The sequence below is a fragment of the Ursus maritimus genome, unplaced genomic scaffold, assembly GCF_017311325.1.
Source record: "Ursus maritimus isolate PB19 unplaced genomic scaffold, ASM1731132v1 scaffold_23, whole genome shotgun sequence".
Classification (NCBI taxonomy): domain Eukaryota; kingdom Metazoa; phylum Chordata; class Mammalia; order Carnivora; family Ursidae; genus Ursus; species Ursus maritimus.
Genome location: NW_024424786.1, coordinates 23,898,794 through 23,924,114, shown reverse-complemented (window position 1 = coordinate 23,924,114; position 25,321 = coordinate 23,898,794). Strand labels below are relative to the sequence as shown.

Below are 25,321 nucleotides of genomic sequence, written 5' to 3'. Positions count from 1 at the left end.
GGGTGGGGGATTGGGATAGGCCGGTGATGGGTATTAAGGAGGGCACATATTGCATGGTGCACTGGGTGTCATATGCAAATAATGAATCATGGAACTTTACATCAAAAACTAAGGATATACTGTATGGTGACTAACATAACATAATAAAAGTTATAAAAAAATAAAAAAACTGTTGAAGAATTTTCTAGAAGAGGATGCCTTTCTTAAAAAAAAATACTTTACGTAGATTAAAAATAAGGTTAAAAACAAATTGAGGTCCCCATTGCTTTCCATTGCAGAATTATAGAATAAGGGACTAAATAACATTCAGCATTTTTTCCATATCAAATCACTTCACACAAGGGTTTAATGTTCATTTGGAATGATATGTTCATTTCATTGTATATTTCTGTAAGACCCATCATCACCAGGAAAGCTCCTTTCCATATTTTATATTTCCTTTCATTGATCTGATGCTGAAAACGGTCATTTGTATTTCCAATTCAGATGGCACCCCAAAGTTTTAAGCCCTTATGCTCATTTCTGTTAAGTGGAATGATGCTGGAATGAAAGTTTCTTTGTGGCCCTTGTTCTAAGGCACAATCTTTTCTGTTTGAGGTATTCATGACACATGCAATCACAGACAACTTGTACCCCATGGCGCCAAGAAATTAAAAGATAACACGAATGGTATTGCACCAGAAAAACTATTACAGGGACAAACAGAAAAAGGCAATTTAGCCTAAGTCCTTGAGACATCTAAAATAATACTCAACACACTAAAAGGTGTAACTTGCCTTTGGGAAAGGCACTGAAATAATCATTCCTAGATAAAAGTCAACACGCGCAGAAGAGAGACAACGGAGTGGCACTGTTTGAGTGTGGCAGTGACCTTTGGCACCCAATTAGGCAGGGGGAGCTAACTTCCTCAAAACTTCATTCATGCCTAGGCAAGATCAAAGCTCTGTCATTTGTCTCTGGGTGTTAAAAGTAAGTTACTACACTGGAGTTTATTCTCTTTCCTTGAATTGGTAGTCACTCATCTTTTGTTTTTAAAATGGATAATTCTGACAGCATCTGATTTTTAAAAATACTTTGATGTAGCTGAGGGAATATACTATCAATGTCAACAGAAAATAATTAACTTTTTGTTTGAGCTTCAATTCAGATTTGTATGTGGTTTTGTGATCTCAGAGGCCTGTGTTTATTAGTTTCATTTGACATCAGATAATTCACCTTGTTAGGGACAAATAATTAAAATTGAAGCATTTTTTTATTTTGTGAATGTATACACAAGATAATGGATATAATCATAATAAAGTACACTATCACCTACATTTTCATGGATTTTTTAATTGTAGGCTTAAAATGTATATAAAAGAAATTAAATGTGGTGAATTAAAACCACTACTGTGAATAAGCAATGAAAAATAATTTTAATTAATTTACACATTGTACTATATTTGTACTCACAGGCTTGGAAATAGTCTGTGTTTTAAAGTGGTTAAATATTCCTTGTGAAAACTTTATAAAAAAATCAATTTACTTAGCAAACTGTTCTGAAAAACAGCCACCAGCTACATAGGCGAAGATGTGTATTTAAACCAGGAAAGGTGATTATGTTTATACACATTCGTGGACCTAGCTCTGGCAACTGTATTCTGGTACTCAAACCTATACTAGACAAAATAAGGGAAGTATAAACAAGACAGGTGATTTAGCTCAGATATTAATGACCACATTCAGAGATAGTGAGAGAAGTAGATCTCGCCATAGATGAATAGTTTCTGGTGTCTGGTTTCGCAACCTGGGTCCCTGACACTTGCCAGCACCTTGAGTTGACTTTCTCTTCTAGGTGTGTACATCAAACATTACCTGACTCTATCCAAGGCTGGATTCAAGGGCATGTGAGCACTGCAGTGGCACGGGGCCCCACGCTCAGAAGGACCAAGTGCTTGGTCTAATGCCCTGTTGTCACTGTCTTGAAATGCTTATTATCTTTGACTTTGTGCTTTGAAAGTGCATCTCCACGGCACAATTAAATATGGTTGAAGTGGGTGGGGGAGGCATGGAATCTCAGTTCATGTACAGTCCTGTGTCCCAGCCACTCAGTGCAGATTTTCAGTCGCCCAGTCCCCTACTCTCAGGCACCCCAGACTCCCACTTGCTGTTGCTGCTTCCCTCTACCTGGATCAACAACCCAATTGCAGCTAGGGCAATGGGGGCATGGAGCCCACATTCTACCACCACTCTTCACGCCTCAGTGAAGTTCTGAGTGTAAGAGCAACTCAGAACTGGTTCAGAATCCAGAGCCTGGGGCTCTGGAGTGTCTCTGGGTGGGGCTGGTGGTAGTCGTTGCCACCCACAGCAGGCACTTCCTGCCTCATCCAGTGAGCAGCCAGAAGCCATACATTGAAAGTGGGCGGGGCTGTGGGAAGGGAGACAACTGGCTTAAATTCCCTAGAGTGCCCCCACCCTCCACCCCACCAAGCCGGGACTGTGCATCAGTGTAACCGGAGTCCCAGCTATTGCCTTACAGGTGCCTTCGGTCACCCTGGGTTGGGCATCCAGGGTGGGTGTGAGGGTCCTCATATCCTGTATTCCCACACCCAGGGCAGCGCCCCTTAGGATGGTTCAGTGCCTGGCCAAAAACATCTTTTCCTTTGTTGAAGCTCCCAGTGTATAATGTGGAAGTGTTAGCTCTTGCTGGCCAGAAGCACGCTCCAGGAATGAGCTATAAAATACAAACTGTGTCATTTTGGTGTTTTCATAAATGAGCTAAATGCTCTTATATTTGTATTTAAAACTAACAGTGCACATTATAAAGAATAATTCATGCTGATAATTTTAAAAATTATTTACCTAGAATGACATTAAACAGCAAATGGAAATACTTTGATAAGTCAAGAGAGAGACCACCCAAGAAAGGAAAAGCTAGCTTTATATTGGTAGTACCCTTTACAGCACTTTTGCTTTGGAACAAGAGGGCCCTGAATTTTCATTTTGTACTGCAACCCACAAATTATGTAGCCAGCCCTGCTTATACAGCGCTGTATTGGATTCTGTCTCAGTGCCAGGTGATATCTGTTTCATTTTGCCTTTCTTTTTTTCTGAAGCTGATGTGGAATAGATTTGCCTTTCAGATATGTGTACTGTATGTACCTCCCCATGTCAATGTCCTTCTGGACCTTCCACAGTGAACTTGTCAGCCTCCACACAGTCAGAAGTTTCTTCTAGATTGTATTTTTGGTCCTGAATTGCCCCGTCTGGCCTATCTGGCTGATAGATTGCACCAATGCATGTCAGTGGGACTGCAGCAGGAGTTTCAGTAAGATATTAGCTGAAAAATATGGAGTGGATTCTTGAGGTGGTTATATTTGCAGCATTGGTGGTGAGAACAGGAATATCATGGGGAAGTTAAATATTTGATTAGCAGTAGTTTAGAGAATCTATAATGTCCTTTTCATCTCTAAATTTTATGATTTCAGAGAAGAAGGGATATTGTTGGCATAAGAAAAATAAATCATCTCTAATGTGGTTCTCATGAATATGAACGCTCACTGAAAATCGGCCTCAAATTCTAGGCAGACGATAGTAGCTCCATAATTCTAGTTGAGGCGAGTTGATAGAGATCTTCTGGCTCATCTTTCTGACACAATTTGCTGGAAGTTTCAGAGGAAATTGAGTGTTATGCAATATTAACAGATGAGAGGAATAAAGAAATTAAATGAAATGCCTGATTTGACCTGATCACTCGTCTTACTAGTCAGTACTTTGTGTCTGTCTCTATGGAGGGTAGGTTGTGAACTTGGGCAATTCATTTAATAACTCTTAGCCCCTTGCATTACCTTTAATATGGCAATAATAATGCCTCATTTTATGATTAGTTGCAATAACACAGAGAAAGTCCCAGCACCACAGACCAAATAAAATTTAATTCCATTTCTGTTTGGAACCTCTCAGTTTAATCACACTTTCATAATGTACTACCCGCATAACAGAAGCAATGAACTTCACTGAATGTCCTGTAAAGATGGCAGACATAATTACACCAATTTCAGGAGAGAAATGTATTGAAAGTGTAAGGCATTAATTAATTAACTAATTAATTAGTTAATTAATCTAATTCTCCTTTCTAGTATCCTTGATGTCTAGAATCAGATAACATGTGCGTAAGGGCTAAGTTTTGAATTATCCACTAAAATGGTTTTGGGCAAATTATTCCAATTATTTATAAAAATATTTAACCAGGCATATGGTAGATCATGCCTACATGGTATTATTACATGATATTCAAACTTAAATTGCAACAATAGTTCAGGTGGGCACCTTTTTCTGTCTTTTCAAAGTCTCTTTGCCTGTAAGGAAAACAAAACATAACAAAAACCCCTTGCCCTTATTTTCTTTTCACTGGAGCCCATGTCAATGATTCAGAAAACTGTAGATTCAGGCCCCGGTCATTAAGGTTTTGGGGCAACCTTATAAATTATAAAGCCATATTGTTTAACTCAGTGCAGTTGGTTCTTCCTTTTTTTAATGTGATTGCTTATATACATGCTTGTTGATTTAATTTCTTATTGAGTTTTATAAGTTTTAGTTTCTCTATACCGTCACAGTTACTTAGCGCGGTAGCCTTCTGTATGATTTCACTATCCATCATTTATTTACATTTTAAACTATGTTCCATTCTCCTGATAGGGTCAACTTCCTAAGATAAGCAATTCAAATCACTGGAGATATGAAGGGAAGTAGAAAAGAAACTTCTTCCCTCCCAGGGTTTGGATTAAACTGAAATTTAAGACAGAGGAGAGAGACTAATGACAATATGAAAGCCCACTTCAGTACTCATATGATTTTTCAAAGAGTATAGATTTAGATATGTAGCCAAATGTGTTTACAATGGTTACCCAAGCCTACCCCCTTGAATAGACCCTTAATAGAAAGTCTGAATTTATAGAGCAAACACAATTGTGACAGCTGCTGACTCTGAAGGTAGAGTAGGGTGGGGGCTCCAGGTGGGGGTGGGGGGGTTAATACAGTCAATCTCCAGACTTAAGAGACTAGCGGCAACAATTCACCCATGTCAACTTTGTAAAAATCAAATCCTTGTTACCCATGGGGCAATATGCCAGATAACCTCCCCAACATAAAAAATACCCAATGAAAGGATTCTCTCTAAAGAAGTTTATATCACCTCCATCTAAAATTCTTCCATGATTGCTTACACAAAATTTTGAACTCTTTCCTAGTCCTCAAACCCTGTCTCAGTGTAGGGATCCATGAAGTGGCCCCACCTCACCTACTTAACTAACCTGATTACTTATACCTCAAAGTTACATCTACCACATTGGACTTCCTCTAAAGAATAGACACGTTGTGTCTTCAATTTTATCCCATACCATTCACTTAATATACAAAGCCCTCTTTGTGTATATGTTGCTTATCAAAATTACATTCTTCCTTTAAAATTTAGATGAGATATTGGCTCTTACAAAGGCTATTTTTTCTGCTCTCCTAGGTGGAATTATTTTTCCCCCTCTGCTGGGTCCTGGAGATCTGCTCATTCATTTAATGGAGTATTTCCAGTCACTTGACCTTCTAGAGTAGAAAGATCACATATTTGACTAGAATTTGAATCCTACCTCTGTTGCTTAATTAATTACCCTTATTTTGGTATCATTTTTCAACCCACAAAATGTGTATGATAATGCCTAATATGTATTTATGAGGGCAAATAAGAGGGTGTAGGTTAAAATCACCTTGGAGTGGTAGAGCTCAATATATTTCCATATTTTCTTTCTTCTCATTCTTCAAGGTTTTTGCCTATATTAATTAGTGGTAGAGCTCAATATATTTCCATATTTTCTTTCTTCTCATTCTTCAAGGTTTTTGCCTATATTAATTCTCTCTCTCTCTCTCTCTCTCTCTCTCTCTCTCCATATGGAGAGGGTAATTTCTTTTTAATTGTAATAATTGTGAATATAACAGAAAATACCATATTTTGGGGTACTTGAAACATACATCAAATACATTAAATGTATTTGAGATAGCATCTGTCCCAGTTTTACACTTGAAATTCTGAGTTATTTACTGATTAAGTGACAAAATATTTTAGATTTTACATATCCCTTTTAAAAATCAGCTAAGATACTTTATTATATGGATTTTGGATTTAAGTAGAAGAGGTTATTTAATGGGAAAAATCAGAAGGGAGTATTTTGTTTGTGGAGAATATTGCTTTAGGTTGTTCCAGAAAATTATATTGATATTGAGAACCAATAAAAAAATGGGTCGCAGTACATTCAAGACATTGTGGCTCCCATAAAATTATGAGGCATACCATACTTTTCATGATAAATAATATTAGAATTTTAACTTAAAATGACAAAAAGTTTGTCTGACAAAGACATGTTCAAGGTAGAGAAAGCCATGAGTAAGAAAAATAAAAGTGGCCAATATTTTGAGGTCTTAATATATCATTTGATTTTAAAAAATAAACTTAATATTTCAGGGGTGCCTGGGTGGCACAGTCAGTTGAGCAGCTGCTCTTGGTTTAGGCTCAGGTTATGATCTCAGGGTCCTGGGATAGAGCCCGGCATCGAGCTCTGTGCTCAGAGTGAAGTTGACTTCAGTATTGTCTATCCCCTTCTGCCCTTCTCCCAGCTTGCTTGTGCTTTTACTCTCTAAAATAAATAAATAAATCTTTAAAAAAATAAATAAACTTACTATTTCAGTATTGAATATGACAGAGTAATTTACAGGGAATAATTATGATATATTTGGGGAAAATTGTCTGGCCAACAAAATATGGACCTTTCTGGTAGCTACTGTCCTGATTAGATATACCACAATTTATAGCCTGGTCCTATAAAGTTTTGTTCACACACTTAGTTTTCCATTACTTATACTGAGGACATTGAGGCTGACACAGACTACCTAGATGCTATAGAAAGCATAATACTATCCGCTTTGTGGGGTCTTCTGAATATTTTTTCCAAGGAGAACTTACCTTTTTATTCATCTAGAAGACCTGTAAACAGACTAGTATTTTATTCTAAACACTAAATAGGATTGAGGAATTTTTCACTTAATCATTATCAAATGTCAATTTGATATATACACCTAATTTTTTACAAGCTGATACATCATTTCTAGAATTAAAATTTTAATATGAAAACTTATAACTCTTGTAGACTATATGGATTTGTGAACACTATTTATTAAATTCAGGTTATCTCAGGGGCTTAGGATTTAATGGTGGAAAACCATAGACCAAGGTCACTGTCTTAGTCCATTTGGGCTGCTACAACAGAAAACCAAAAATTGGGTGGCTTATAAACAACAACAATTTATTTTTCAGCATGCTGGAGAGTGGCCAGTCCAAGATCAAGGTGTCAGCAAATTTGGTATCTGATGAGAGCTTGCTCCCTGGCTCATAGAAGGCCATCTTCTCAAAGTATCTTCACATGGAGGAAGGGGGGCGGGTCCTCTCTGGGGTCTGCTTTATAAGGTCACTGATCCCATTCCCAACCTAATTACCTACAATAGGCCCCACCTCCTAATATAATGGTGGTGGTGAGGACTTCAACAAGAATTTAGAGGGGGAGCATTCAGTTGATAGCATTGTCCTTCATGTGATAGTTGAAACTGAGGTCCTCAAATTTACCTTCTGAAATACGCTGAAATTTCTGTGGCATTTCCACATAGTTGTATAAAATGTCAGCTCCTGAACTTTCTGGTAGTAGGTGAAAATTATTTGATGACAACAACTTGGCATTAAATATCTAGCTTATATTCAAGATGGCCAGCCTCCATATATCTCTAAAATAGACTTCTAATAAATTTACACTTCTAATAAATTATTTTCCCTCTATCTTAAAAAAATACTCTTTTCACCTGCTAGCAACTATTTCTTATAAAATTGGGCACTTGTCCATGAAAATGAGTAATTGAGCCTGGAATTAGTTACTTAATTTCTATGTGCATAAGATGTCAACAAAAAGCTGGACATTTTGCTTATGAGAAAGTTATACTTAAAAAGAATTCTCAGAGTTGGCTCTAAAAGAGTATTCAGTTGAAAAGTAGCATTCAGATCCTTTGGAATGGCTTCTCTGTTGGAGTAATCTGTAGTACGACAACCAGGAAACATGTGTCAAGTTGAATAGTTTTACCAGAAATATTTCTTGATTCCTAATGTGCCATCGCTACACCCGCTTCCACCTCTCTGGATTTTCTTCCATTCTTCCTTTCTATCTCAGGTTTACCATGATTTTTTCCCATTTACTCCATGCCACTTAGAACTATATTTTTGGCTTTATTAAAGCAGAATGGAGTTGGAAAGAAGCAGAGGGAAGTGCTATAAAGTTGAAGAACTGAGATCAAAACTTTGACTAGTTTCATTTGACCTCCTTCTAGAGGTGAATTTGGCAATTCACTTGACCAGGAGAATAGGTTCTAATGCACTGCTCATGAGTCATTCTAGGCAAGCCTTTGTGCCTTCTGAGGTACATCAGCCCATGAAGAGGAGGGTCCCTACTCTCCAGGTTTGCTCCCCTTTCATATCATGAAATAGCAGATTTTTGCCAAGCACCCTCATAAGACTATATTTATTTCTTCAAATGTATAACCTATTTCTTGAGGTCAGGAAAAACATTCTATACTACTCACAATATTAAATTTCATATGAAAGGTGAATGACATTATAGGATAGTGATTAAAGACATAGTGATTAAGAACACAGTTTTCCTGATTTCAAATTCTGCCTCAGCTATTCACTGTCTTTCAAACTTCAGAGAAGGCTGAATGCATCGCAGAGTAAGATAATAACGTGTCCACCTCCAAATAACGGGAACTGTGAGAACATACATCAAGTACTTAACAAAATGTCAGGCAAATACCGTAGGTACTCAGAGTATTTCATTATTACAAGGTACTACACCTCAGAACAAACACAACAAAACTTTGGAACTAACTGAATTTATTCAATACCTATTTACTTAGTTGAACTACTAACTTCTACCGTTATACAGAGATAATCACCATAGTGTTTAAGAAGTACTTATCAGAAATTTTGAGGAGTTTATACTTTAACTTTCAACAGCAGAAACATTTCTGTTGGTTTCATACAGTCTTCTTGGTTCAAATGCCCAAAACATGTCTTAATTTTGTCAATGAATTGAGCCAATTTTTCCCATATACTCAAATCAATTATTTGAATAAAGTGTACCAAGATAAATAAAAGCAAAGAATTAAAATTCTTTCTATTTATTGGGTTTTAAAGTAAAATGCCTAGCTGTACTAGGGCCAGACTTTTAAATAGCCAAGTACCTAAGCATTCTAAATGTAATTATTTTTACTGTTCTTAAAACCCAATTATGCCAAATGATTTAAAGCTATTTACCTTAAATATCGACCTGCTATGGCTTATTTAATTTTGCAGCAATATTCTCCAAATATCTTATAAGCATCAGAAAAATCTATATCTTAAAAAACAAAACTCTGGCATAATTTTTATTATGTCTGACTTTCTCCTTCTAGACTATAAGCATTATAAGTTGACTGTACAATTTTTATTGACCTTCTTGCAAACAAATATCTAAAGCCAAAAATAAATTGGACATTGGGGATGTGTGTACAATTAAGCAGGTACAAATATGCCTTCCAAAAAATAATTAAAAGATATGCAGGTAGCTGCTGCCTCATGTTTTCAGTAAGAGTAAGAAAAATTAAAAGGATAAAATTAAAAATTCCAAATAAATCTAGTGCCACTGCCATTGAAATATTGATACAAAAACACTGTGTTTCTACCATTGGTATGTCTTCACTTTCTGGTAAGCAGTATTTTTAAAGTTCAAATACACTATGTAAAAAAGTCTATAATTTTAGTGTATAGAGTTAAAAGCTCTTTGTTTGCAATATTTGTATTCTGTTAATTTTATGTCCATGTTTTAGGGAAACAGGAAAATTCATTTGCTTAAGATTTAAAAGAAATTCTACAATAATAAAATAAAATAAAATATTAAGTATCAATTAAAAAAAAGAAATTCTAAGTGGTAAAGGCAGAAGAAGTAGCCTATGTGTTTTTCTTTGAATATGTGAGTATGCATGTGTATGTAACTGTGATTCTGAAGAAATTATTTTTCTGACATCTGACTTATTTATAAATGAGTCTATTGTTTTGGAGGTTGAAAGTCTTTAAAATTTATTCCTTGAATAAATCTTTGTTTAAATGAATACTTTCATGTATATAAAAACAGTTAAAATATATGAATAAATTCATGCTTTGAGATAATCTGATAATACTATTATTGTACTTTAATACATGAACAAAATGAATTTAGGACATTGTGTAAAATAAATCAAAACTATTAGAGAGATTATATGAATTTTACATTAAAAATATAGAGGTGGGTGCCTGGGTGGCTCCGTTAGTTAAGTGTCTGCCTTCAGCTCAAGTCATGATCCCGGGGTCCTGGGATGGAGTCCAGTGAAGGGCTCCCTGCTCAGTGGGGAGTCTGCTTGTCCCTCCACTCCCCCTCCTGCTCATGCTCTCTCTCTCTTTCTCTCAAATAAATAAGCAAAATCTTAACAAATATATGGAGGTAACATTTTAGGTGTTTCAAAGTTTCAACATTATTAAAGAAAATGTACATGAACATCATGTATAAAAATATATTCTTTTCATCTAGAAAATAATTCTATTAAACTTTAAAATTCAAAATTCTCTTAATTCTAACTTACAAAAAGTTTATAGAGTATTCCCTGTTAATCTCAAGGAGATGCTTGATAACAGACTATAGCTCCCAGTACATTGGACTTTAAGGCCAAACCATTTGTAGCATTAACTCAGAGTGTCTATCCAGCAACAAACAAGACATTGATCCCCATCACATGATGAGTACATATGTAGAGGTTCACCAGAGATAGGAAGACAAGTAGCTCACCCATAGTTACAGAAGGAGAGGCAAAGTAAAACATATGTGGCTTTGGCTTTATAACCCAGAAATATGATGTTTCAGGCATAATTGAGTCTTAGGTTTGAACACTGTTTTCAGTACTTTGTCTTTACTATTTCTCAGTGATACTATTTTCTACATTGACTCCATTTGTGAAAATGCAAAGCTTGTCACCCTTATTTACATCCCAACAGTTTAGCAACTTAAGCATTGAGAGAATACCATTTCCAGCCAGTATCATCAGTATTGTCTGAGGGTATGCAGTCTGCTCAACTTTAGATCTGTAATTACTTTTTAATCTATTTCTATGGCACAAAGATATGGTTCTCTGATTAGCCAGGCCTTGGGTCATGCTCCTACCCTCAAAACTCAAACTAGAATGGGCCTGGTACAAGATACATGTAGAGTGAAAAATGGCAGAGAAGTTACCTAAAATAAAATTAGAATGCTTTTACCTGGAAGAAAGGAGTAGTCTCAAGTGGGTAAAAATAGATGACCTCACATACCATTCTCTAACTCACAAACATTTACACAAGCTCATCTTCCTCTACATTTAGTTTTCAAAAATAATGCCATGTATAGCATACCATCTCACACCAAAAAGAAAAAATTAAATAATTCACTTTGTATCCAAAGAGTTATCCAAAGTCTCAACCAACTAGCATATCCTGCTTTTGAGCTAGACATCAGAGTGATGGGCATATTTTTCTTTCAAGTCTCACTCCTAATCGGCCAACACATGGCTAAATACAAAATTTCAATACTGAAGCACACTACTCTAGAGGAACTGCAATAATATATGTTAATGTCTTTCCATTGTTTTTTGCTTTATTGAGGTATAACAGATATGCAACAATTGCACACATTTCACATGGGCATCTTGATGAGTTTGGGCATAGGCACACAGCTGAGATTGTGGTGATGGCATCACCGGTGTATGTATATGCTAAGTGTTTAGTTAAGAGGACTATGTTTGAGCTTCCTGGTATGTTAAAGCATACTACCACAAACTGGGTGGGTTAGAATACACTTCTGGAAGTTAGAAGTTCAAAATCAAAACATTGGCAGAGCCATGCTTTCTCTCCTAGTTCTTGTCATTACTGGCAATCCTCGGCACTCCTTGCTTGCAGCTGCAAAGCTCTAGCCTCTGATTCCATTGCCACATGGCTATCTTCCCTCTGGGCATCGGTGGTCTCCTCTCTGTGTGTGTCTGTCTCTGTGTCTCTTCTCTTATAGGGAACTCCGTCGTATTGGATTAAGGACCCACCTATTCTAGTATGATATCATCTCAACTCAATTACATGCACAATAACACATAATCCAAATAAGATCCCATTCACCCGTACCAGGGGTTAAGACTTCAGTATGTTTTTTAGCAGAACACAATTCAACCTATTACAAGGAGAAAGTGAAAGAATTCATCTTTACCATCAACGTATAATGTTCTTTGATGATAAAAGGAAAGCATCTACTCAAGAATCACAATGGATACTGCACTCAAATGTAGATGCTAGACCAAACACAGGAAAGGAAAAGGCAGTGTTTAAAAACAAAACATAAAGTTTATGAGACTTAAATCTCTTGATTTGAACAGGAATGTTTTCAGTCTTTGGAGAGAGTTATTAGAGTGTTTAGTCTTATCACCCCATGGAATCCCCATCTTTCCTGCTAAACTCACTTTGTTAGAACGCAATGAGGTTACTCAAGGAGCAGTACAACATTTTTAATTGATATCTAGACAACTGGGAAGGCAAAGGACAAGGGACTGGATGGCCAGCTGTTCTACTGGTGGAAAAAAGGGAAGATTGTTTCTTCATTGAGCAACTTTTTAGGAAAGAGGATGCAGCAGTTTTTCATGAATAAAAAATGTATCTTTGTGAGAGACACAATTACTTTAGAACCATCTTAGGCTTTCTCAAAGAAGGACTCTGGATTGGCAAATAAAACTAAGCAGGCATCAAGGGAAACTTTGGGCCAGAGGAGGAGATTGTGACAAGGTGGAATAGGGATTCATTCATCCTAATCATCTGAGAGTTTACAGATTCTAAACCCGGATGGAGGCTCTGAAGAAACCATGAAAGACTTGATGAGGGAAAGTCAGCTTTAAATACTGAGAGAGTAGTATGGCAAAGCTTGCTTTTCACATGGAACAGTGGTTAATAATTTCTTCTCCCTTACCTATCCTTTTTAGTCTTCAGGCTGCTAAAACAAAATACTACACACCGGGTAGCTTATAAACAATAGAAATGTATACTGTATGGTGACTAATATAACAAAATAAAAATTATAAATAAATAAATAAACACCAAAAAAAAAAAAAAAACAATAGAAATGTATTTCATGCAGGTCTGAAAGCCAGCATGGCTGCCTTCTAGTGAAGGTCCTCTTCTTGGTTCATACCTGGCACCTTCTTGTTGCATCCTCATATGGCAGAAGGGGCTAAGGAGCTCTGTGGAATCTCTTTTATAAGAGTATTAATCCCATTCTCAAGGGTTCCACCCTCATACCTCATCACCCCCAAAGCTTCCGCCTCCTAATACCAACATATTGGCCATTAGGATTTCTATATATGAATTGGGAAGGGAGGGATGCAGACATACTACTTCTCTACCCACCTCCGAATTATAAACTTCAGTGAACAAGGCAGACTTCCCATCTACATTAGGCCTGAGTTGAAGGAGAGCAAAAAGAAAATTTCAGAGATTTGATTGCTATGTAGAACTGCATTTGGTAATTAAAGGTTTAAGATATTGTTACATAAATATGGTCCAAAATTTGAATGGGATTGCCTGAGTTCACATCTAAGGTTAGAGGAAGAGCCAGCCTCACTAAACTGATTTTAAAGAATGATGAGAAATAAAAATAAAGGTGCTTATGAATTTCCCTAGAAATTTTACCTGTTTAATAGAATAGTTTTAATACCATATAGTATATTCTATAGAACCAAGATAGAAAAGATTTCCTACTGTGGTTTTGTGGACAAACATTAGGGAGAATCTCCAGGGCCACTAAGTAAGACTGAGGAATTTACCCCGTTTGCAATCAACTTCTTACTCAGTACTATGAAACTAATGATTTCTTTGTGGTGACCAGGCTGAGAAAAGTCTCTTGCGTTTCTAATGTTCTTAAATGTTAGTACCCTTTCACTGATTTGTGTTTTAGGGATGTTTCTCAAAGCAATGATCTAAATGAGGTACCTGGTCCATTTATCTGACAATATAAAATATTAAATTACAACAGGTTATAAGTAGACGGATACTTGGCACATTACCACTAATGTGAACAGTTTATACACAAGGGCAAGTACTTTTGAATCAATTTGTGGAATATCTCTTTGAAAATGAAATTTCTCCCCCAACAAAAATTTCTTACTTGGGACTCCACTCTTAATGTGATGAACAGAGCTAAAATCTCACATACTCAATAAGGCTCATCACAAATTTATTAAATTCCACTGCAGGAATTTTGACAAATGCTTAGGCAGAAAGCATAAACAAACAAAGCCATTTATTAAAAATTTAAATGTACATTAAAAAAATTTTAGGGGCGCCTGGGTGGCGCAGTTTTTGGGCGTCTGCCTTCGGCTCAGGGCGTGATCCCGGCGTTGTGGGATCGAGCCCCACATCGGGCTCCTCTGCTATGAGCCTGCTTCTTCCTCTCCCACTCCCCCTGCTTGTGTTCCCTCTCTCGCTGGCTGTCTCTCTCTCTGTCAGATAAATAAATAAAATCTTAAAAAAAAAATTTTTTTAAAGGAAAACATGCCATCCAAAAGTTATCAATTCTCTTTTTATTAAGAGACCATAATCTAGATTTAAACTATATAAGTCATTTATTTATGATGGCATAACAATGCCACAATAAATAATTATATCAAAATTAATAAAGAACTCACATGAGTTAACAGAGCTAGGCAGTAGAGCTACATAGTTATTTATGACTCATAAGCACTTCTAGTAAAGTCCTAAAAAAGACTGATTATTTTGGGCTACTAATTTTTTAATTGATCAGAGCAACCTGACAGAAGACATTAGAATGAAATAAAATTTAGTTTGTGAAAAAGTATTTTACTAGGTAAAAAAAAGAAAAAAAGTATAACTTTTTGAAATATAAGAAAACATGAAAACTAGCTATCTTTCTCAATAATGAGATGAAACTTACTTGCTGAAATAATTGAAGATTTTATAATTCCTGGCTGGGGAAAAGTGGAAGGGGCGGGAGGGTCACAAACAAACTTGATTCTCCTGCAAGCGAGAAACAGAAAATTCAATGCGATACTCTTGTTGTTGCTACTGTGGGAAGTGTTCCCATCCACCTCACCGGGAAACACTGAACACAATTCACATTTCGAAAGATCTAGAGAAGAGTACTCTTTGATCCTTATCCATCCTTCCTTTCACTTGCCTTCAGCCTTTGATTGGAAAATAGACTTCTATGGTTGGAGTGGTCGATAATACATGTGGAGATCAGGGCAAAGTTCAGATGACCTCGCTGATTGATTGTGCTTTCTTTATACTTTATGGTTGTAATTTAACGAGATTTTTTTAAATGTTTTTTTTTTATTGTATTATGTTAGTCACCATACAGTAAATCCCTGGTTTCTGATGTCAAGTTCGATGATTCATTAGTTGCGTATAACACCCAGTGCACCATGCAATACGTGCCCTCCTTACTACCCATCACCAGCCTATCCCATTCCTTCACCCCCCTCCCCTCTGTAGCCCTCAGTTTGTTTCTCAGAGTCCATAGTCTCTCGTGGTCCATTCCCCCTTCTGATTACCCCCTTTCTTTATCCCTTTCTTCCCCTACCGATCTTCCCAGTTCTTATGTTCCAAAGATGAGAGAAATCATATGATAATTGTCTTTCTCTGCTTGACTTATTTCACATGGACGGCACTGGAGGAGATAATGCTAACGAGATTTTTCATAGGAAGCTAATAATTTTTTTGAAACAGGAAGGGAGACATTTTGGAAAACAGATGTGTGAATTATGCTATTGTCTCCACTTTATCTTTTGACTATGATAGACATGCCCATTTGTAAATAAATAAATAATTTTATAAAATTTATTTCCACTGATATTAAACTTTCAATCAGATAATGAAAGCTGTCTTCTTGTGTCACTCACTTCCCATGGGTTTAAAATATTATAAAATCCCTTAATGTCATTTTGTGTGCTCTGAGACCGCATGTTCTTCCGAGGCAGAACAAAACAATTGCTATATATTACAAAATGAGAATAATAATGAGTGTATATGTTTTCAACACTTACTCTTCAATTATGCCACTTTTATATACAGTGAAAGAGATCTGATATGGCACATGGATATGCTACATGCAGCTACATGATTATCGGTCAGGAATAAATGGAAAGAAACCTTGGGTTTTAGGCTGAGCCTGATTATAAAAATATCATTTTGGTGCATGTGTAAGCTCAACAACGATAAGTTTAAGCTCTTCTGCTATCTGCCATATTCAAGGCACATGAAATGGTAGAAAATGCCTCTGTATTAAAATGTAATATGACAAACTGGGCAATGCTGCAAGCAAACATTTTTTCCAAAGAAATATAAAATCAAAGGATAGAAATTCTGAGCTATTGGTGTTTTAATTAAGAAATTCTGAATTATCTAAATGAATCATGCATACATTAATACAGGATGATATATTATCTCTCTCTCTCTCACACACACACACAGAGCGTAAGATTAAAGAAATGAAGCTTTAAATAGAAAGCCCAGATATTAGTAAAAAGAGAAAAGATGAAACCTTAACTAAATCTGTCTCCTAGAAAGAAACTATTCCAAATATATATATATATATAGATATAGATATAGATATAGATATATATAGATATAGATATATAGATATATAGATATATAGATATATAGATATATATATAGTTCAGGGAGGAAAACACAACTGAAACAGCCAAGATAGAGCTCCCTTTATCTGGTGCAACGATTAAAGTGGTGTATACTTACAGGTTGACAATATCTGCCCATTCATAGAACAGACAATTAAAAGTTAATGTTTATGAAATCAGCATAATGAAAGTTCAGTCCTATTTTTTCTTTGGTTAATGATCCTTTATTCAAAGTCTTTGCCAGACATTCATATTATTTTTAAATAAGTACAGTGAAAAGTAACACACAGCTTTGAGACCAGGCATGTCCTTCCTGGGAGCACCATTCATTCGAGTGTTTCATCACTAACCTTCTTTCCACTCAGTTTACTATTTGTTATACTCTGGTTTCTGGAGTGACACAGAGAAATTCTACTTTCACATCAGGATGGATATTTAGATATTTCAATGCCTTATAGGTGTTTTGTCTTGTCTTCCGATCATGTAAACACAATGCACAAAATGATTTTGTACCAGTCTTTTACATTGGAATGGCTCCTTTGACAGAGAGGTTGAGCAAATTCTCAGTGATTCAATTTATAAATAAAGGAATTTAAAAATATAAGAGCGTGGATTTTGAATCTAACAATCTGGTTCCTAGCTCCATTCTTTTTAAAACGGAATGACCATTGGAAATTTATTCAAATTTTCTGTGACTAGGGGCACCTGAGTGGCTCAGTTGGTTAAGCATTCAACTCTTGATTTCAACTCAGGTCATTATCTCAGTGTTGTAAGATTGAGCCCCACATTGGGCTCTGTACTCAGCAAAGAATCTGCTTAAGATTCTCTCTCTCCCTCTCCTTCTGCCCTTCCCCACACCCTGCTTGTGCGAATGCTCTCTCTCTCAAAATAAAATTAAAAACTCTTTGTGACTTAATTTCCTCATACATAAAATGAAGATGATAGTAGTATCTCTCACATAGGATTATGAAAATTAAATTAACGCATAAATTTACAGTTTCTCACATATAATGTTCAAAAATTATGTCTACTATTTTTGATGTTGCTGTATAATTATTGTCCAAAGAAAAAGTAATAAAAGGGATAAAGTAGAGAAATATCATTGTCAATCTGCTTATTAATGCCTAAGAAATTAATGTAAAATACATTTTTTAGAGATTTTGATGAGAAAATAATCATAAATTCATGGAAAAAAAGGGAATGGGTAGATTTAGAATAAATGTTTTTCATTTCCTTGTTTGGGCAGATGGAGAAGCTTCGCTCCATAACGTCACCCAGGACGTTGGTTTTCCTGGTTTAATATTACTCCATCCTCTCTAGAACAATGTGTGTGTCTACATGGTCAGACTTAGGTTCTTTCCTGATTCATTCTCAAGCCTTTATGAAGGATGAAGAGAGAATGCCCTCAGCAAGTAATTTCATTTTAAGTTGAAAGCTACCCATTCCTGTTATGCTATTTTTCATCGGCAGGGATTCAGTCACAAGGACACACCCACCAACAAGGAAACCTGGGAAATGTGATCTTTATCTGGATGACTCTAGATTAAGAAAGAAAAGAGAATCAGTTTAAGGGAAGAAAGTCACCTTGCACTCAACCTAATTTCCCCAGCTCAAAACGGAGTAACAGTAGTCGTTCTTAATTGCCATGTCTGTTCACCCAGCCCTATTCTGGTTCCAAGAGTTTGGGGTACATTCTCTCTAAGCCTGATGGTGCATGATACTGGTAGTCTCAGTGTAAAGTAGGAGCAATGTTAAATGAAACAAGCCTGAGGCATTTGGTTACCCTGGTTATCCTCATATATCCATAGCATGAACGGGAGATCAGAACTGAGTGCCTTAAAACTTATATCAACATGATATCAAATGAATCACATTTGCCCAACATATTTATTAGCTACTATGAACAATGAATACAATGATGAATAGTATAGACTCTGCCCTCAATACGCTCTGATTAGGGAGTTTAACTAATAGACTGGTTGTATGTGTAATCTACCTACATTTTATATTTGTTCTCGGTGATGACTGGCCACCAGGAACCCAGATTAAACATTATTTCTGGGTGTGCATGTGGTGTTTCCAGATGAAGTTAGCATTTGAAGTGGACTCTGTGAAGTAAATTGCCCCCCCCCCATGTGGATGGGCGTCATCCAATCCACTGAGGTCCTGAATAGAACGAGGGGCAGAGAAAGGAGGAAGTTGCCCCTTTTCTTGCCTACTGTCTGTCTACTTAATTGGAACGTCTCCTCTTTTCCCTCAGACTGGGATTTATAGCATCAGCTCCGTGGTGTCCCTGGCCTTCCTACCCAGATTGAATGATATCATCAGCATTCCTGAGTCTCCAGCATGTAGACAGCAGATCGTGGGACTTCCTAACTTCTATTAAGTCCTACTGGTTCTGTTTCTCTGAAGAACCCAGATTAATATACGTCCTTAGCTCAGGACTCTAACTTATCTCAAACTTTATCTCCCTGGCCTTTGTAGGCTGATCTTTGAAGTCATCACCCTGTTTGGATTCAATGTTTGAGGAGAAGGAAAGACTCACTTATGTATATTCATGATCAGTGATTTTGGATGTCAATCTAGGCTAAATTGCAAAGTCATTGGAGATGCCTTCTAGTTAACAGCCATCTCTCTCAGGACTGTTTCATGTATCGGTTGTTTGAGCACATACCTAGGACTGGTTGCTTTTCACAGATTCAGAAAAATGCTTAAATATGAAAAAAAAGGTATTGGCTCAGCATAGGGAAAGCATTGCAATATTAAGCCTTATATATATAAAATTGTATGTTTACCAAATGTAATATTATATCTATCAGACATTTGTACCACAATCCAACTATTATGCAGTTATACATGAATGTTATTTTATGTGCAATATGAATGAATTTTGATATATTTAATATGATATATATTCAGACTGCAAAACCAAGTCAATAAGGCCCATTAAAATCTAAAATAGGCTTGCCATCTCCCACTATTGGCAAAAGTATCATTTAAGTGTGTGAGATAGTGACAGACACAGTTTCTAAGTTAAGTGCCTGATATTCAGGAAATTCTGATGAGTTGTGTGTTATTGCTCTACTTACAGGAGAATGATATGTGACAATTAAAAAATTTAAAAAGTGATTTTTATTTTAGGGCATAGCAGCCCTGAGTGACTTCTTCTGTTATTAGGGCTTTCTCAGAATTCTTTTACTCAGTCATCTTTCATCTATAAAAGGGAGGGAGAGAGAATGGTATGGTAGAAAGAGTGACAAACTAAACCTCATGATTTTGGGTTCATGCCCCAGACCAGCTCTTTCATGCAAGTAACCTAGCAAGGTCTCTGTTTGTTCCTCTGTGAAATAAGGGTTTGACCAAATCAAGAGACCTCAGCTTGGAGTCCATGGCCTATGAATAGTTCCTAAGAAATTTGTAACATCGTGAAACTTTATGCATACTTTTTAAAAGAAAGAGTATCCATAGCTTGAAAACCATTATTAAAAGAGTTTTGACCTAAAAGAATGCAAGCAGTAGGTGGCTTTCTAATTGTGTCATTGTACATAAGTCATTATATATAAGATTCATTAAATAATAATATATATTTAGTGATTATCATGTTCAGGGAAATATGCCCATCTGTGTTATATTTCTAATAAAGATACTAGAAATCTTTAGAATTATATTATATATTATAATTATTATTATATTTCTAATAAAGATATTAGAAATCATTCCATTTCAATGGAATATTTTAATGTTTACCTTTTAGTGTCCTCTTTCTTTCTTTCTTTCTTTTTTTTTTTTAAAGATTTTATTTATTTATTTGACAGAGAGAAAGAGACAGCCAGTGAGAGAGGGAACACAAGCAGGGGGAGTGGGAAAGGAAGAAGCAGGCGGGGCTCGATCCCAGAACGCTCGGATCATGCCCTGAGCCGAAGGCAGACGCTTAACAACGGAACCACCCAGGCGCCCCTAGTATCCTCTTTCTGAGCTATCTAACTTCATCTATTTCTAGTGGTAGATTCACAGTTGAAGCTAAAATGTCATTCCAGAATATCTGTACATGTGACTGTGCATTTATTCACATTGTTTGGTGTTTGCATGATCTAAGGAGCCTGTGAGCAGGGGAATTATGTGCTTGCACCTGGGTGTACCTGTGGGGGAGGAGGTGTGATGAGGTCTGCTCCTGTCCTCATCAGCCTTATGGACTTTTAGTTGCACCGTTAGCATATATGCTCATTTGCACAATATGAGGGGTTAAGGAAAGGGCTGAAAGAGGTGGCTTTACAATGTAACTAGTGAAAAATGGAGCCTTCAGCACTGATTGCTGCCATCTCAGAACTTAACCAACTAACATTATACAGAAAGGACAGGAGGGTGGCATTGTCACCCCAAAATATGCCCCTCTGGCATATGGATTTTGAACTAAAGGCACTTGAGAAACAGCCACTGCAAGAAGGGTACCCTCACGTTCCTTTTCTTCATTGAAGCAGGAGATGAAACTTCCATGTGAAAGATTCTCTCTCTAAATCAAAAGGAAAGATACATCCTTATCGACAAAGACAAGGAGTCAAGGCTAAGCGAAATCTGCTAAAATAATTCATTCTCCTTTCATCTCCCCATATTTTTTCGTTAGTTTTCCTTTGTTTAACCTATTACATAAACACAGTCTAGCCTCTTCTCTGGTCTTCATTTTCCCATGGGGGTTCCCACATACACGTAAAAATCTGAATGCTTTTCTCCTGTTAATCTCTCTTATGTCAATTTAATTCTCAAGCCCAGCCAGAGACCCTAAGAGAGGTAGAGGTAAAGTTTTGCCTCCCCTATTGACACAAACAAATAATACTTCTGTTATTATTGTAACGAAACCTGATATATACCAATCATAGTCACCCAGAGAAAACCTTGGGGTATCACATTTTGTAGTACTTTCTCTGCTCTAAGATCTTTCCACTTATGTATCAACTAAACTTGATCCTCTGTGAGTCTGACAAAGCCAGGTGATTCAACCATGAGAGAATAATTTGTTTTATCTTCCTAATTTTTCCATTCGGTAGATGAAACTGTCCTTATTTCGACCTTTTCAAGAAGAAATAATGCTGAAGCAACTAAGCCCCAAAAGATAGATAACCCTAGAAGTATACTTCCCCATTGTAAAGTAACTTAAACTTGTTGCTCAGAGATTAACTTCCGAACAGGATTTTCAGCTTTAAGAGTTGTGTTTGGTAAGGAAAATTCAAAAGCAGAGGTCACCGTGAATTCCTGATATACTCTAACGAGGTGCATTCCATGCTGGGTGATAGGGATTTAAACGTGAATAAGACGGGGGTTCAAACAAACACATACCCAGAAATTACCAAGTCCTGTCCTCACCAGGCAGTGTCCAGAGATCTAAAGTTATTCTACTGTTACATCTCATAGCCAAAATCTCATTTTCTCGTCCTGTATTTTTAGCTTGCTAAGCATTATAACAGAGGCTCACTGAATTTGCACCATATTCTTTTCCTCGCTCTCATTTTCCAGCAAAATAAATATGTGTGTTCCATTAGTATTTAAAATGTCCCTATTTTGTGGTAGTTATTTTAATTTGTCCATCATTCCCTATTGCCCTGCATTGTCTCCATTAGTTTTATTGATATATTCAGAGTAATGCCACTGTAGGCTTTCTATAAATGCTTTCTGCCTGATTTAATTCAAAAGTCTACCAGAAAACAGGGATGACTGACATCTGTTAAATAGGTTATTCTCCTAGTAGCCATTTGCAGCAGAAAAGTTCTCCAATAGTAATAAAATTAGTCCAGAGCAAAGACAGGGTGATGTTTGAATATTTCAGTTATGGGTAAGCTGTGGCAGGAGAGTCCTAGTTTCCTTATGAAATGAGGAAGCATTTGTTAGTGTGACTTGATTTTTTTTTCATTTATAAATAACTTCGGATATCTTTTAAGTACCCCATTGGAGTCGTAGTCAGAGCTAACCTTGCATACCTAGGCCAGGCGACTGATTTATCAAACCTCTGAAGTCTTTCAGTGAAATCAATGCCCACTTCCAATGAAGAGGTGTTTGATGAAGTAAGAACTTCATTTATCATTATTAGTAGTAGTATCAGTTTTATTATTACATCTAAATGTCTCGGGTAATTCAAGTTAAAAAAAAATTACCTGATACACAGCTGTCGGCACTGTCAAATATCAAATCTTTCAAGCTCACTGCCAGGCTGGTGCTTAGAACCATTATGAGTCATAAGCCCTATGCTAGGTAAATTTGTTTTAGGCAGAAAATATTACTACTGCTGAGAAACTTAAGATTATCAATAAAAAGTATCAGACTCCATTCTATTTTGCATGACCAAAGTACTTTACGACACAATTCCATAGATTTATGTTCTGTCTCTAAGTATCAGTACGAAAGTTCTGACAACAAATTACCTGCCAAGAATTCAAGTTAGACAAAGAGGAAATTAATATTGCTCCTAGATTCTCCAGCCAATCTGACAATTATCCCTTCCTCTCTCTTTCATTTTTATGATTTATGTGCAAGACAGACCCACCCAAATTATCAGAATATACTCTCTACCTATCTTCCTCAAATCCCTCTTAAATAAGAAGCAGAAATATTAAGTGAGGAAGGGCAGAATATGTCACCCCAAAATATAGCACTCTGGTTTACTGGTTATTTGAATTAAAGTTACTTAGGAAATAGCCATGGAAGAAGGCCACTCTGACCCTCTTTTGTCCCCATGAAAGCAGGAAATAAATCTTCCATATGAGGGGCACCCTCCCTGTACCAGGGGGTAAGAAACATCCTTATCACCAGAGATAGATAATTTAGAACTGAGAAGGCTGTATAAACAAAACTTGCTACTTCTTCACTAAGTTATTAATCCAAGTCTAAAATTTTTGTGTTGTCAAGCCTTTACAATTTATTGTTCCTTTGTCTAAAAGGTATAAAAGCTGCCTGCTTTCATCACTTATTTGACACTCATATTTGTATGAGCTCCCATACATACAAAATTAAATTTGTCTCCTGTTAATTGTCTTATGTCAATTTAATTATTAGAACAGTCAAAGAACCTAGAAGGGAAGAAAGGAAAAGTTTTCCTTCCCAACATAAGCAATAAACTAAATGTCTGTTCAATAGGCATAAGTGTTGAATTAGTAAAAAAAAAATTCAAAATTTAAAAAATATCAATAATCCTCTATGTACAATAAGGTCCATTAGATTTATTTTTTTATTTTGGTTCTTTTTCTTGAATATGTCTAATTATTTTTAAGTATTGATATTTTATGACTTATTTTTATATGTGCTATTTCAAAGAACAACAAGAAAATGCATTTAAAAAACTGAATAAGGGGTTCCTGGGTGGTGCAGTTCGTTAAGCAGCTGACTCTTGATTTCAGCTCAGGTTGTGATCTCAGGGCCGTGAGATCGAGCCCCAGGTCAGGCTCTACATTCTGTGTAGAGTCTGCTTGGGTTTCTCTCCCCCTCTCCCTCTGCCCCTTCCTCTCTCTCTCTAAAATAAATAAATAAATCTTTAAAAAATTTTATATTAAACCTCATTTTATTTCTCTATCACTCTAGGAGTCCATTGTACTCGTTTATAAATCTAAAGATCATTAGGAAGTCATAGTAAACTTATGTTTTTCTGTATTTTGAAACATTTGCCATTTCATAATTTTCAGAGGAAATCATGTCTGGACTAATATATACAAATCTAGAGATGCCTGGGTGGCTTAGTCGGTTAAGCATCTGCCTTCAGCTCAGGTCATGATCCCAGGATCCCGAGATCGAGTCCCACATTGGGCACTCTGCTCAGCAGAGTGCCTGCTTCTCCCTCTGGCTACTGCCCCGTCCCCCCACACCCCACTCCCCCTTGTGCTCTCTCTCTCTCTGACAAATAAATAAATAAAATCTTAAAAAACAAAACAAAACACAATCTACCTTAGTTTACTAACAAAACTTTAGTTTGTGAATTAAATCATGGAGATTTCCCTTCATGATTTAACAGTAAATCTTTTTCCATCGATTTAGGAAAGCTTCATATAATAGTAGAGCTATTGAGTTGCTTGAGTGAAGAAAAAAATGGAGAGGTGAGTTATTCACAAAGAAAAAGTTAAGTATGTATAGGAGAAAGCATTAGAAAGACTGGAAGTCTTTCTTGTTGTGACAGAATTATTTGCCGAAAGGGAAAATAGGGCAAATATGTCTTCTAAAAACTTGGAACTGCAGACAGTTTGTGACATGACTATTAATGAGAACCTGGTATTATCAGTCAATAATAAGAAATTGTAACTAAAGCTAAAGTTTGCATTTTTCTATTAGTGTTTACTGTACTATTATCCTGATATTAGTGGTAGTTTCACTCTGACTTAATGTATCATTGATAATCTACAGAAGGTTTTATGCTTACCATTATCATTCTAATTATTGACATGTTAAAATAATATTACTTTAATTATTCAAACTCTCTCTTGTTTTTGTTTGTTTACATTATGATTATGCCTATTATCAGACACAAAGCATCATTATCTTACCTAAACTA

At 36.2% G+C, this 25,321-nt stretch overlaps 1 pseudogene; it reads right to left on the bottom strand.

The window, feature by feature from the left end:
- LOC121104827 overlaps positions 1-23,013 on the bottom strand; it is a 146,666-nt pseudogene extending 123,653 nt beyond the window's left edge.
- Positions 23,014-25,321: the final 2,308 nt, after the last annotated feature.